The sequence below is a fragment of the Typha angustifolia genome, chromosome 14 (assembly GCF_048772165.1).
Source record: "Typha angustifolia cultivar Huaian chromosome 14, ASM4877216v1, whole genome shotgun sequence".
NCBI classification, from domain to species: Eukaryota; Viridiplantae; Streptophyta; class Magnoliopsida; order Poales; family Typhaceae; genus Typha; species Typha angustifolia.
Window position 1 is genome coordinate 7,732,144 of NC_133252.1, and position 11,177 is coordinate 7,743,320.

The window sequence follows — 11,177 nt, forward strand, 5'->3', positions numbered from 1 at the left end:
GAGGAGATGGAGATACACGAGGTTGAGATAGAGGAAGCTAACCATGAAGACTGGTAGTTGGCTGTATACTCTAAGGGGAGTATTTTGGATGTGGAACTCATACAGTCTATAGGATCTCTAGAGATTAAAAAATATATGAGGAAAAAAGTCAATAAATCACCACAACTACTAATCAGAAAAAGTCTTAGAAATATCATCAGATAAGGAGGACAGAAGAGGGCCATCCAACAGCAGATGGAGGAAGTGGGAAAAACAAAAGCTTTGAAGAATACTAGGAGGAAAAGGACACAAATAGGAAAAGACCCTTTTTTACAATGTGCTTTTTAAAATTTTTTGATAATGAACTATTATCCATTGCTCATACTTGTGGGATTAATTTGGGGAATACCCAAGAAGAGAAAAGAGAAAGTTTAGCAATTTTAAAAGCCTTTGAGAGAGAAAGAGAGAGAAATATGTTGATTCTCTTGGTAGTGGAGAATCAGAGAGAGTTTAGTCTAGTGAATGAAAGACATGTATTGGAATATTAAAGGTATGTGAATAATAAAAAAAAAAGAATTAAGGAGCTGATTCTGCAAGAGCATCTAGACTTTGTGTGTATCCTAGAAACTAAGTATGAGAACTTTAAAGATAGAATGTTGATAGCTATGAGAGAGGGTAGGATTACTTGTTGGTCCTACCTATCTTTAGTAGGTGCTTTAGGTGGCTTGCTGATTGGGATTAATGATGAAAAACTAGAGGTTCTGAATTGGGATAAAAGGTTCATGCTTTATCAATCTGCTTGTTCAGTAGGAAAAGTCAGACCAAGTGGGCCACTAATGTTTATGGACCTTAAGAATGGAGTGATAAAAAAAATCTTTTGGGATGAGTTAAAGAAATTAAAACCTGGAATGGTGATCACTGACTTCTAGGGAGGAGATTTTAATGCTACTAGATATATAAGTGATAGAAAAGGAAAAAAATCTTATGATGGTGATGGAATTGAAACTTTCGGGCCATAAATTTTCTTGGTCCCATATGAGAGAGGATCCTATTATGACTGTTAGATAGAGTTTTTGCAATCATAGAGTGAAAAGGGATGTATCCTCTTACTATGATGAAGGCCTTACCAAGGCTTTACTCTGATCATGTCCCTTTGCTAGTGGATATCGGAACATCTAGTAATAAGACTCACATTTTTTGGTTAGAATAGTTTTGGTTCTATAAAACAGACTTTGATGAGCTGATAAAAAAAATGGTGGTCTTGAGAGACTATGGAGGTTTTTGCAATTAGGATCTAGTTTGAAAAGATTAAAAGGTTGAGACAAAACATGAGATGATGGAGTAGAAATTTAAAAAGGATGAATTGGGAGCAAAAGACCAATTTGATTAAGATTGTTAATCATATGGATATGTTGGAGGAAGAGAGAAACTTAAGTACAGATGAAATTCTTAGCAAAGAAGAGGCTGTGATTCAATTGCAGCAGTTGTATAAAGAGAAAGAGATGAAGTGGCAATAGAGATCAAGATAGTTGTAGTTAACTGAGGGTGATTTGAACACTTCCTATATTTATAGGGTTGCTAATGGGAAGAGAAGAAGAAATACAACCTTCTCTATTTAGACTGGGAAGGACAGTCCACAGAACCAAATAAAATTAGTGAGTATATTATGAATTACTAGACGAATATGTTTAGATCAATGGATAATTGGAGGTTGACTATGACAGAGGAAATCTAGGAGGAGAATAAATTAGTAAGGAAAAAGCTGAGGCTTTAATTATACCTTTTAGTGAATAGAAAGTTCATATGACTGTTTTTGATATGGTTGAGAATAAAGCTCCAAGACATGACGCTATTAGTATGAAGCTATATCATCATTTTTGGGATGTGTTGAAATATGATATTATGGCTATGTTCACTATGTTTTACAAAGAAAGTGTAATCTCAATAGGTTGAATTATGCAATGATTTGTTTAATTCCAAAAAATAGTGGGACAGATAGAGTTGAAGATTATATGCCAATTAAACCTTTGAATTGCAGTTATAAAATGATTACAAAGACTCTAACTTGCAGATTGTGTGGAGTGATAGATGATATAATTTCAGATTATCAAAGTACCTTTATTAAAGGGAGATATATTATGGATAGCACGATTTGTGCTCATGGGGTGATCCTTGAGGTCAAGAAAAATAAAAGTGAAGGCATTTTACTAAAATTGGACTTTGAAAAGCATATGATAAGGTGAGATGAGACTATCTTGCTGATGTTCTCCATTGGAGAGGTTTTCCTAAAATATGGGTGGACTGGGTGATGTAAACTATAACAATAGGTTCTTCAACTGTTACCTTGAATGATGAGATATGAAATTATATTAAATACAAGAAAGGGTTGAGACAAGGAGATCCACTGTCTTTGTACCTATTTGTTCTTATTGCTGATGGTTTAAACATGATGTTAAATAAAGCTAAATAATGTGGACTTATCTTTGGATTGGATGCTAATATTTGTGAAAAAGGGATTATTAACTTGCAATATGCTGATGATACCCTGTTGTTCCTATAGGTAGAGAAAAAAGATGTGATAGTGTTTAAGTTCTTGCCTTATGGATTTGAGGCTGTATCAGGATTAAAAATTAACTTTGAGAAGAGTTCTCTAGTATATTTGGGGAGTAATAAGAAGAAGGAAAGAAGTTGCTGCTATGTTAAATTGTCAAATGGAAGGTTTGCTAATTAAGCATTTAGAGCTACCTTTACATGATGGCAAGCTGAGGAAGAAAGAATGGATGCCAGTGGTAGAAAAAGTAGAAAAAGAAATTAGCTAGGTGGAAAGGAAAATTAGCATCCTTGGGGTTGTATAACCCTTATAAATTCTATTCTTAGTGCTATTCCTTATACTTTCTCTTTTTCTTTAACATGTCGATATGGGCGTAGAAAAGAATTGATAAGTTAAAAAGAAATTTTCTCTGGCACATGATGGTGGAGAATAAAAAAAGATATGCTCTAGCTAGTTGAAACAAAGTGTGTAGGAAAAGAGAATTTGGAGGAACGGGGATTGTTAAATTCATGATATGAATAAGTCTCTACTAGCTAAGTGGTGGTGGAGGCTTTTAAATTCGAAATATCATATGTGGGCGTTAGTAATTATGCAGAGAGATTATAGGAAAGTTAAGATTAATTTATTCAAGTTGGTTAATTCTAGTAGAATCTCTTCTTTTTGGCGGGGAGTGATTCAGACAGGAGCTGTTTTTAAAACAGGCATGTAGTGGGAAATTCATAATGGCAAAAAAGTAAAGTTCTGAAAAGACATTTGGATCAGAGAATGTTCTCTTGCGGTCAAATATTCTCAGTTGTTTAATATTGCATGGAATGAAGAGGCAACTATGTATGAGATTTAGTTTGAAAAAGGTGAATGGAGGCTTAAGTATAGAAGGATGCTAACTAAAAGTCTGTTGTTGGAAGAACAACGAATGATCAATTTTGTCAGCACCTATTGTACCCAGAGAGGTACGAGTAATGATAGAGTCAGATGGAGATGGGAAGGTAATGGTATTTTCACTATTAAATCTCTTTATAGATTCCTTAATCATATGGGGGGAGGGGTTGTTATCTCTAAATTGCTAATAATTTTATTTTGATGCTAAAGATACCTCTGAAAGTTAGAGCTTTTTTAGTGGTTGGTCTACAATAACAGAGTGTTGACTAGAGATAATTAGCTCAAGAAAGGTTGGACGACCAGTAGTTCTACTTGTGTTTTTCGTAAAAATGATGAGTCAGTGGATCACCTTTTTTTGAGGTGTAAGTTTGGTGGGAAACTGTTGTGGCATATGATGAAGTTCTTCCAAGTAAGGTGAAACATGTGAAGAATTGGTTTCAGATGACCAATTTAAAGTTGGGGGGAGAGAGAAAAAAATGTTATATCTAGTTAAGTGCTATGATGTTGGCTCTGTGGTTAGAGCGAAATGATAGAACTTTTAATAATTGTGCCACACCTGTGAAGCTTTCCAACATAAAGTGACCTCCTTGTTTCTCTATTGGGCCGGGACTAAAAAAGAGGAGGCAGCTAAATGAGTGCGGCGTTTGACAGATACTTACTTGCTGAAAGAGGTGGTTGAGTTGGAGGAACATTGAAGCTGATGTTGTGGAGTTTTCTTTTGCTACTCTCTTTAATACTTGGAAAAACAAAAGGTGCGTAATTAATGTTAAATTATCTATTGTTGACTGTGTAGTTGATATTTGTGTTGGTCGAGTAGCAGTATGGTAATAGCTTAAAGTTAGTATGGTCGTTTTTGGTAGAAGCATGGTTAGTTTTGTTTTTTTTGACTTTGTTGTTTGTAAGGCCTTAGGGTCAAATGTTGCTACAGGTTGTATTCACATGTGTTTTGAGGGACTAGGTGACTGATTGTGTCACTAATTAAGTTTCAATAGAAACAAGGGCCACAACCTGTTTGTCAAAAAAAATAAAGAAGTAATATTTGGGCCCGAGAAGAAAAAGTCAAAATAAATCTTGCTAGGTGTATATAAACCTAACAAAAATAAATAAATATAAGTCATCATCAATGACAAGATTTATTAGAGAAATAATTAGCTATTTTGGCCATGTAGAAGTCTTCGACTCTGATGTATTATGGAATAAAATTTTATCATCTTCAATGCAATTATATCTTATTTGTTCGTTCAAGATATATTCCTAAGAATGTATTAGCATCATTTAGTGGGATTATGTTTTCTATTTATGTAACAATTCAAGGATAGTTAAGAGCTCTATGAAGCTCGAACTTCCATAGTCGGATAATGTCAATATAGATTGATCTCCTTAAAGAAAGGAGATCTTTAAAAATTACGAACTTTCAAATTCTGCTAGGGACACTTTCTCGGTTGTCCAAGAGAAGACCGAAGTAGACCAGGGTAGCACTACTTCCCTAAGGTACCGTGGGCCCAATTTCCTCCGCCTTCACCAACCATATTTTCTAATCTAATAATTATAGGAGTCAATATTGGAGATTTTGCATGAGATCAATTTGCTCACAATGAAAGGGGTGCAGCAGCTACATAGACAATGAGAATCTCCTCCAGCACGACATAGTCCAGTTACAGAAGACATAACTATTGGATTGTTTCTTATTTTGGTGTCTTCAGTTATGGAAGATGTGGCCCCTCACTTTTAGGACCATCCTTTCGAACCTATCCTAAATTAATCCATTACCTTAATATTCTAGGTCCATGTTTAATGTTATTCATTTTCTCTATGTAGCGGCTGTGTGAATTATATAGTTGTATTGTTGATGAAAAAAAAATATAAATATAACAAAATTTATAAATCACACATTATATTTTATCTATTTTATGATTTTCATTCTGTCTTTGAGGATTTTGTAATCCAAACCCTCATTTTTTCTTATAATTTTTATTTAAGACCCTGACGTTATTTTGACATTAACTATATTACAAAAATACCTCCACTACCCCCTCCCCTCATATTTACTCTTCTACCATCTTCCTTCATCTTGCCCCAACATATAGAGATGGTTGGAGATGATTATACTGTTATGACTTTATATTGAGATGATCTCTAGCATAATAAGTATGTATGTGATAGACTAGTAGGGATATGCATGTGTTAGATATATGGTTAGAGACTACATTACATTATTTTCCTCTTGACTTCCTTACTATCTAAATTTCTAATATGCATGACTTGTTATAGTACTGAATATATGCACGTGATCTATCATATAGAAGAAAATGCATAAATCTCATTGATAGTAAAATTGATAGAAAAAGCATGAGGGTACCTAAGTAGGCGCTAGGGTTAGGGGTGCATGATGTGATGATTATGGTCGCTAATATGCGATATCTCGTGGCCCATGTCCAAAGTTAGTTGAGTTTGTGCGTATAGATAATCAAACACCTGCCGTTCGCTAGGGTATGCATGTGGCGAGTTACTCTCATGTGATTTATATTAACTGGTGAGGTACCCGATCTGGATAGATTTTGATATACTCTTAGCGTATGACAGAGTATGACTATGATTGAAATACCCTTAGTGTATGGTAGGATATGCTTTGAGCCTACGGGCAGGAATATGCGATCGGGTACCAGGTGTTGAGTATGTATGATGATGTTGTTCAGAGTCGATATTGATGATTGAGATATTAAGAAATGCATATGATTTCATTATCATTTAGTATACTTGATTTTCGAGTGATCATTATGCATCATATATATGTGGTTGCATTTAATATCATAATGTGGTCATAGAAAGCATCATACGTTATGATATTAAATGCAACCACATATATATGATATCACAAAATAAATCATGATATAACCAAGATAAACTTGTCAAGATATCTATATCTAAATCCATAACAATCATACTAGACAGCTATATAATTTGACAGGGCCCACACAATTCATGACAAACCATTAAGATACAACTAAAACAACTAATATATGCATATACTATGATGATGGCATAACATGGAGATTTGTTTCTACATTGTTGAGAATTATATTTGATCAGTTATAACATAATATCCACTATACATTTATATATTATTGATGATACACTCATTTATGACATAATGCTCTTTCTGATTTGGGGTAAGGTTTATTCACTGAACCTTTAGCTCATGACTCTTTATTTCTTTTTTAATTCTCTCAGATATGTGGAACATGATAGAGACTTGAAATATCTTGAGAAGATATTTAAAGCGTTGATAAGGTGAGCTATAGATGCGAGACGGTATAGATGATAGTTTATATAGAAATTGAGTTATACTATTATTTGATATTTGTACTCCATTCTATTAGACGATGATTTGTATAATATAGGTCGAATTATAGTATATACATGTATTAGTTATTTTAGTTATATTTTGATGGTTTGTTATGAATTATGTGGGCTCTATTAGATTATGTAGCTGTCTAGTATGGTTGTTGTGGATTTAGATATAGATATTTTGACAAGTTTATCTTGGTGATATCATGATTTATTTTGTGATAGAATGTGTGAGCACAGGGGTGTATCTGTGCGTGACGCGCCCCGCTCGACTTGTCACGTAAGCCGCGCGTGTCGTGTGGGAGCATGGGTGTGCATGTGCCAGTGTCGGGCAGGGGCGTTACATGCAGCCTTGGACTGGACTGAGCTTGATTTGGAGCTACATGTTATGATGTGCCCATGGAAGTCAAGTGAGTTAGGTCGAGTCGAGTCGCATCTAGTTAGTTGATTTGTTTATTATTTTTAATTTTAAATTAAGACGGATAATCCGCTATGTAAGCCCATTAGGCAAATTGGACCCAACTTGCTATGACTACTACTATACATAGGAGCGCTCATGAGTTAATTAGATATCATGGAATGAATATTAATTTTAGCTATTTTATTATCGTGTATTAACTGTTTTATCATAGTCGTTATATATTTTTATTAATTTTTTAGGAGCAGATCTGAACCCTATAAGTCTTTCAGGCTTTCAAACTCTAACCACCATCTTACTCTATGAGCTAGTCACCCTTACGGTCGACCATCACCATCCCATGGCTGTTTGCCAACCTTTCGATGACTGCTGCAATATCAGATATTTATAATTTATTCCAATTTTGACATTTCTTTACTATTTTAATTTTTATCTTTTCATCACAACTTTATTTACGTAACGAGAGTCAAATGAACCCTATCTCATGAGGCTACCACCCATAAAATTTTAGAATTTTCATATGAGCAGATAGGTCCAAACCTGATTCGTAACAGTGGTACTAGAGACATCATTCATCGATCGTTGGAGAAAACACAATCCAAGACAAATCCAAGAGAGATTGCTGCCATAGAGAATCAAGAACTCATTTCCATACTGGCTGAGTCTTCTCTGGTGCCACCACCACCAGCAGCCACCACCATTATTCAAAGAAATTTTGGCCAATTTGAAAGAGAACTTGAAGGAGATGCAAATTTCCCTCTAGGCATTGGTAGAGACTCTACGTGTGTTGCCCACCACCACCCTGTGCCACCACAGCCATCGACCATTGCGAAACAGCCACCACCACCACCTTCAAGTACCAACAATGTTGAAACCATAGAGACTATCTAAACCGCGGAAATCACCCCTCGTCCTGCAGCGGTGGGGTCTTGACCACATTATAGACCCCTCTAGCCATTAGCTCTGCTAGCTATAGGGGAATCGCCCCCCTACGGTGAGATAAACTCAAATTGTGCGGGAAGGGAAGATCCGCCCTGAACCACAACCAAATCACCACATTCGATTGCGGTGGAGTCCTTATCACCTCTTCAGACCTAAACCGTTGTTGCAGCGACATCGAAGAATCCCCCAATGACAACCCTAACGTCGTCTTCCTTATCTGCGGCAGAAAGTAGAGCATGAAACCCTAGTTTTCCATCGATCGCGATCCAAACACTTTCAATCTAAGCCACTACTACCAGCAATTTGACCACTTGCACCCGATCCATGGTAATCGTTCATGTCAACACCATCTAAAAGCCACTATTGATAGTCCTTTTGACTATAGTAAAACTCGCAACTCGTGGCCTCGGGTTTGACCCTTCAGCAGCTACCAGTGGCCACAACTAGCCTCTCCAACTTGACTGCTATCTAGTGGTGGCCACTAGAGTTGCTGGCGACCATTGCGTGACTGAATCCAATAGCAACGCTCATGACCATATTGCTCGAGCCAAGCCATGTCGAGTGGCTTTTGTTGTCCTCTTAGCCATCACAGCTCCACTATAGTAGGGCCATGGCCACCAAACTCAGCCATGGGGGGCCGGTGGGCTCGTCAATGATACTCCATGGCCACCATTGTAGCAAACCAAGCTTGAGCTCAATCTTCAACTTCCATCACTCCTCGCGCCACTCCATCACTACGAGGACTCGTCGGACGTCGATTGCCATTGGCAGCAACCTCGCGCAGTTGCCATTGGCACCCATGTAACCTATGTAATGCCCCTGCTCGGCACCGGCACGTGCACACCCACGCGCCCACATGACACGCATAGCGCATGCGGTAGGACGGGTGGGGGCGCCAAGCATAGATAAGCCTTAAGCTCACATACTCAATCACGAAATAAATTATAACATTATCAAATAAAACCTACTAACATATCCATATCTAAATCCATAATAATCATACTACACAGCTACATAATCCAATAGAGTCCACACAGGCCATGACAAACTATGAAGATACAACTAAAATAACTAATACTTGAGTATACTATATTTCGACTTGTATTATAGAAATCATCGTCTGATATAATAAAGTACAAATATAACAAACAATGATACAACTCGATTTTTATATAAACTATCATGTAGAATGAATATTATCGTGAATTAATTAGGGTATCGTAGAATGAATATTAGCTTTAGTTATTTTATTATCGTGTATTTATCATTTTATTGTAGCCGTTAAATCGTCTTTATTTTTCTAAGAGTAGATCTTAACTTTAGAATCCTTCTAAATTTTCAAACCTTAGCCACCATCTTCCTCCATAAGCTACTCAACCTTACGGTCGACAACCACAATCCCACAGTCGCTCACCACCCTCTGATGACTGTCATAATATCGAATATTTACAATTCTAACCAATTTCAACCTTCTTTCAGTATTTCATTTTTTATCTTTTCACCTCGACTTCAGTATCATGTCAAACAAGAGCTAAAAGAACCATATCTTATGATGCCACCACTCATAAAATTTTTAAAATTTTCTTATGAGTAAATCAAAACAAATCTGGTTCTAACACTAGCTAACCATGACTAGGTGCTAAAGAGATTGAAGATCCATCTAGTGGTGGCCTAGAAAACCAAACATTATGATACACTTAGTTAGGATGTTTTCTTATTGCATTAGGTGTTTATTTTCATTAAAATAAAATTCATGTAGGTTGCATTCGAACGCAGGAGGGGCCGCGTTCGAATGCCCTTGCGAACGCCTGCATCAAGTTCACAAATACAGAGAACACATATTGTGCATTCGAATGCGGTCGGGCAAGTTCGAACGCCCGTGTTTGAACGCTTGCATCGCGTTCACACAGATAGAGATGGAGCTTTTTGGGTTTGTTCGAACGCGATCGGGCGCGTTCGAACGCAATCGACGGAAATCCTCTATAATTAGGGTTTCATATTGTTTTAGGACTTATTTGCTAGCTTCTATAAATATGTGGATGGCAGCCAACTTTATTATGCTATTGGATTATTGATTTCTTGCCTCCTATCTTCTCTCTAAACTCCTCTCTCCTCCATCTTCACCATCTTTCCACCTCTACCGTTGGCAATAATTCTCCTAACTTCTAATCTCTCTCGACTGTCGAGCCACCCCTCTCCTTTGGGATCTCGACCACTTTGTTCACTTCATCTACTTCCCTTAATCACATCCACCATCCACCTCCACCTCCATACTCATCCATAACACTAACATCCACTCCACTCGTCACCACCACCATCACCCACCATCCACCTCTACCTCCATACTCATCCATAACACTAACATCCACTCCACCCGTCACCACCACCATCACCCACCATTCACCTCCACTTTCATACCATCCATAACCCTAAAATCCACTCCACTTGTCACCATCACTATCACCCATGTTATTTCATGTTTTTCGTCCCTTCTACAATTTTAATCTGCGAAAGACATAAATACGAAAGTTGTAGATCAGGAAGTTATAGATCTAATCCAATTGGTTTCGTAATTTTCTGACTACCAGAGAATATCTGACGAATATTTTTCCACGATTGCACGGACTGATTTCTATAATATATTCATATTTTAAAGGAATTATTGCGTGACCTATTTTTGGTATAAGAACCTTATCACATTACTTACATCCATAATAACTAATCACTTGGAATGTTCCAAAAGCTGATCTTTAAGGACTCCCCTCTCCACTCTTTGCATTTAGAGTACAAAGATTTCCCAACTCAAGTTTCAAAATCATCCAAATAGACAAAATCCACCAACATCAATCAATAAATCAACCCCCAAACTCATTGACAATTATCTCACACGGCAAGACCTCACGAGTTAAGCACAAAACTACTCCAAATCTTACCAAATAGATAAAAAAAAGATCAACGAGATCAATCTAGGCATTAGCAAACGAACCTGAGGGAGACAAAACAAAGCAAGAAAGGAAAGTTAGAGTTCTGTTTCATTCTTTGCTAATGGAAATAGAATTT